The sequence below is a fragment of the Micropterus salmoides genome, unplaced genomic scaffold, assembly GCF_014851395.1.
Source record: "Micropterus salmoides isolate LMB-PRFRI ecotype aquatic unplaced genomic scaffold, ASM1485139v1 Ms_hic_scaffold_10, whole genome shotgun sequence".
In the NCBI taxonomy this organism is placed as follows: Eukaryota; Metazoa; Chordata; class Actinopteri; order Centrarchiformes; family Centrarchidae; genus Micropterus; species Micropterus salmoides.
The window spans coordinates 35,879,860-35,884,594 of NW_024040041.1; the positions used below are offsets into that span (position 1 = coordinate 35,879,860).

At 44.9% G+C, this 4,735-nt stretch overlaps 1 long non-coding RNA gene across 1 annotated transcript; it reads left to right on the plus strand.

The window, feature by feature from the left end:
* The first annotated feature begins 486 nt into the window (after nt 1-486).
* Nucleotides 487-1,985, plus strand: LOC119896630. The gene is made up of 3 exons (XR_005443254.1): nt 487-592; nt 935-1,007; nt 1,222-1,985. It is a non-coding gene; the product is annotated as an uncharacterized LOC119896630 (long non-coding RNA).
* The last annotated feature ends 2,750 nt before the right edge of the window (nt 1,986-4,735 follow it).

A 4,735-nucleotide genomic window follows, 5' to 3' on the forward strand; every position in this document is an offset into this window, starting at 1 on the left:
TCTATCCACTGTCCTATCAAATAAAGGTACATTTACTTTGGATGCTGTCCGTCCATTTGGCTTTGTCCCTTTACTTCAGTAAGACTTTGAATACAAGTCTTTCCCCTGGAACAGAATATTTTTACATTCTGATGTTGCTGCATGATCATTTTCATGAACTGCTCAAACATGAAACTGCACAGAGGAAGCAACAGTCCAGGGAGAGAATCCACTTTGAACAGGTGCGACTTCATTCTTCCAGCTGAAGGTGTGAACAGATCCTGGATCAGCAGGTTGGACATCAACGCACCTCAGACCAGACATGATGTTGTCGTGGTAACTCTTGTTTTCATCACCTGAAGCGTTATTGTGGCTGTTCTCACACAGTCCAGTCTCCACAGGCTGTCGGTTCATTCTTCTACAGAAAGAGCTCCTCTGTTCCTCGGTAATGTGGGCGTGTCCAGGCTGTTACGATCACCGGAGTCCCTCCTTCACTGTAGACAGCCAATAAAAGCAGAGCGGCAGACCGCATCAGGGTCACTTCACAGCTCGGTCCTGGTCTCAGCTGGATCCCTGAGGAAGATCAACAAGAGACTCTGAGGCTCCACAGCAGGTAGGACGTCCTCCTCACTGAGAGGCTGTGTGTGCACTTGAGCTTCACAGGTCACTAAGTAACTAAGTAACTAAGTAAGTAACTCAGCAGCCAGCCTGACTGGTGCAGTCCACCATGAGCAGGCTGCAGTCCTGGACTCATGGAAACATGAAGTGAAAGGCTGCAGCTGGTTCAGTCAGCATCTGTCCGAGCAGAAGGACAGAAAGATCAGACACATCCTGTCCAGTGTTGCCTTCAGGGTGCGTCTGACAGAACAGAGACGCTGTTAGAGTCACTACAGGCATTTCACTTTACTCACATGAAGTCTGAACAGTCTGTCTGCTGCTCTGTCTCCCTCTGCAGGTTCAACACATCATGGCAACCCGTCAGTGCACCGTTGAGTTTGTGAATAATAGCTCACCCTGATTAACCCGAAGTGAGTCTGCTTTAGTTTCTCTCTGAGTGTCTGATGTTAAATGTTTCTATGAGAGGACTGAGATCAGCTGCTAACAGCTGAGAACTAAGCTAATAGTTTCCCCCTGCTTCCAGTGTTTGTGCTAAGCTAGGCTAAACACAACCTGGTATAATGTCTGTACTGGATGCTGTGAAATGAAACGTCTGTAGAAATGTCTATTCTGTCTGTCTCCCAGTGTGTTCACTTACAGTGGATCCTGTGGGCATCCTCTGCCACCAATCCTTCGTTATCTTCAATCTGGCAGCGCTCTGTTTGTCAAGACACAGCGTGTGGAGCTGTTGGAGTCCTCACTTATGATCTGCAGAATGAATCTACAAAGAAATGTGATGGAAAAATGGCCGTCATGTACTCTGTTCCTTATGACTTCAACCTGTACTCTAACTGGTTTGCAGTGGGAGTCTTTTATGAGAAGAGAGAGTGTGACGACAGACATTATGAAGAGATGTATTACAAGGAAGGGAAAGAGTTTAAAAGAGGTAAAGCTAAAGAATATCTGACTTACCCAGGTGAAGCTGTTACCATCAAAGCCACCATGTCAGACACTTACACACCTGTCATTAATATACAGGTGTCTTCAAGTTCTCACAAGTGTCATTAATCCCAGTTGGCTCACTAAGACAGAAAGTCTGGTTCTGTTTCATCAGGTCACTTTTCATTCTGTATGTTAGTTTCTCTTTTTATATCTGCTGTCTGCTTAGATGCTGAACTGTGTTTCTTTGTTCTGCTGCTGACCGTGTGTGATGACAATAAAGCTGAATAAGATCTTCTAAATTTCAGTGTGATAAAACTGAAAACATTTAGAAACATGCACAAAGACTGGGCTGAAAAGTAAAATAGCAAGCAGAAACAGTTGGTTAAATGTTTCTTTCTGTAACACGAGTGAAGTTCAGACACAATGCGGCCGTTCTGATTAACTAAACAGAAACTACTCTAAATTTAACGACAAGGGTTATAATAATTTATCACAGTAATAGAGCTGTGACTGCTCCAAACCTCCACAGCCAAACACTCAATATCAGAGTTAATGTCAACTTTTCTATATTGTACCCCAGTCTTAACAAAGGTTGCACAACCCCCGCCTGATCTATCAGGCCTATCTAATCTCAAACATTCATAACCTGGAATTACAAAATCTAGACAGGGCTTTAGCCAGGTCTCTTGGATACATATCAAATCTGGTGCTTCTTTAAAATTATCTACAAACCTTTTTAACTCCTGACCATTTCCAATCAGACTCCGGGCATTCCATTGAAGAATATACCACATTAAAACATTAATGAGGGTCCTCATCATTCACCTCACTAACGTCCTCCATACTGCTAGTCTTCAACAACTGTGATCTGTCTATACACTGACTTTCCATCATGTATTGATGCAACTTTTCTGGCAACTGCTTTATACTCAGGTATCTTTCGGCTGCACCCACCACTAACCTAATGCCATCTGACCGGTTAGTTGCTTTCTTAGTTCCCACTAACACAAGACAAAAATGACTCCTTACTAAAAATTAGCATGTCAGATGAAGATGCAGGTGGTAGATTTGGCACAGAGAGCATCCTAGCACCGGCCTTTCCCCAGAGCTTCCATTTCCGCTTTCTCTAGTCACTCTTTGAACTGCCTCTGCATATGTTACTTTGTTCTGATCCTTCACAACCTGCACCCGCCTAGCTTGGACAAAGTGCTCACAGCCATAAAACCCTGCTGCATGATCCCCATCACAGTTAGGGCACTTAGGAGTCTCTGCCTTACAGTTTTGTATGATATGATCTCCACCACACTTTGCACACTTTCTTTTGCCCCGACATGATCCAGCAACATGTCCAAACTTCTAACAATTATAGCAGCGCAAGGGTGGTTTAATGTACTCCCTCACTTGATACACCATACTCCCTAGGAACACTCTCTGTGGTAGTACACCATCTTTAAACGTTAACAAAATAGGCGGATCCCCAGCTCCATCTCTACGTTTAAATCTTACCACATCAGTTACTTGGACCCCCTTAACATTTTCTAAGATTTCCTTCTCAGACAAGCCAGCAAACATTCCATATACTACTTCCTTGACTCCCTGATTGCTTCCTCTAGGGACCAAAGTCTCCACCTTAACCACCAATTTCCCAACACCTCTAGCATCATCATACTGTTTCCTATTTTTGCAACAAACTCTTAACATTCCATTATATAATATCTTGGCCTGAAAATCCTTGCCTATCTGACTCTCCAAAGCATTAGTAACCTTTAATGGGTTAATTGCTCTAAATCCTGCATCTCCTTGATTAGCTCGCTTGACTTTAAACAGCACAACTAACTCTTAAGAATTTCCAGTTCTCCTAACTTTACTTCCTTTATCTCCTGACATTTCAGGTCTTTCCCTCGATGCCTCCCTCTTAGAGCCCCCTTTTTCCTTAACCACCATATGCCACTCACCACCACCTTCATCCCCTCCACTCCCTGAAGCCATTGGCCTCAAATACCCCCTCCTTTCTAACAATACTCTAACATTATTATCGCTTATACTGCTAATAAAAGAAGATGGGGAAAAAAAACAAGGACCTTACAGCAGAGAACACCAACGGATCTCCTCTCCTGTGTCGGCTTTGTGTATCTCCAAACCTTTTTCAAACGTATCAGACCAAACACTTCAACCAGCTTCCTCGTGCCCCTACTCTCGGCTCTCAAGACTCACCCTTGAGACTAGCAAGCCTTTTATCACTTCCTGATTAGCTGCAGGTCATATGAACTTGTCATGTGACCAAGTGTGGCAGGATGAGGTTTGCTTTCCCTCCCTCTTACCTGTGCACGGGAAGGCGCACTAGCACACCTGGGGCTCATCCCCTTTGATTGGGAGAGGTGGGGAGCTGCCTTTTTAAGCCTGTGTGGTAGACTCGTTTGGGTTTCTGATCTTCTCCTGTTGGGTGTGGAGACATGTCTGGGCTGGCGTGCTGCACGTTTGTTGCCGTTGCCAGAGGTTGTTAGTTTACTGCGGAGTGGTAAGGAAGTCTTTTTTTTTTTTTAAATCTTCGTGCCTTTCAGTGTTTGCATTGTTGGGCGGGTGGCACTAATGAGCGTTCTCTCAGAGCCCACTTTGTTTCGGCCGTGGATATTCCCCGTGTGGATAGATGAATACCTGGGATGCTGGCGTTGGGTGTCTCTGTAAGCTGCATCCCTCCCTCTTTGTCCTATTTGGTGTTTATCAAGATCTGGTCTTATTTGTTATAGCTGGGTGCTGTGTGGTTGCGCGGATTGCTTGCCCCCCTGCCGGGGTCTGAGGGTGGCGTGTCCCGTAAAACGGTAAGTACCTCGTTTGCCTGTTTGCTACAATTTATCGTGGCCCTGTTTTAATGGCGTGTTTTCACATCACAGTGGGACCGAGCTACAGCTAGGTGCATGCTGCTGTCGAGGCTGCTGGGTGCCACAGTTATCTAAGAGGTTAACACTCCCTGGCGCATTTCTCCTCCCACTCTTGCTGTTCTGGATATCTGTATAAAACTTTGATGTGTATTGATACAGTGTCTGGATATATGACTGCCTTGGATGCACAGAACTGGTTTGGAGCGATACGTTTTAAGTGTTTGAAGTCTTGGGCCTATCCCAAGTGGCGTTGTCGGACACTTTCAGCTTCTCGAGTGTTATAGACTCTCGTTTCTACCACACATGCATGTGCAGGGGTTAAGTGTCTTGTTCAGGAA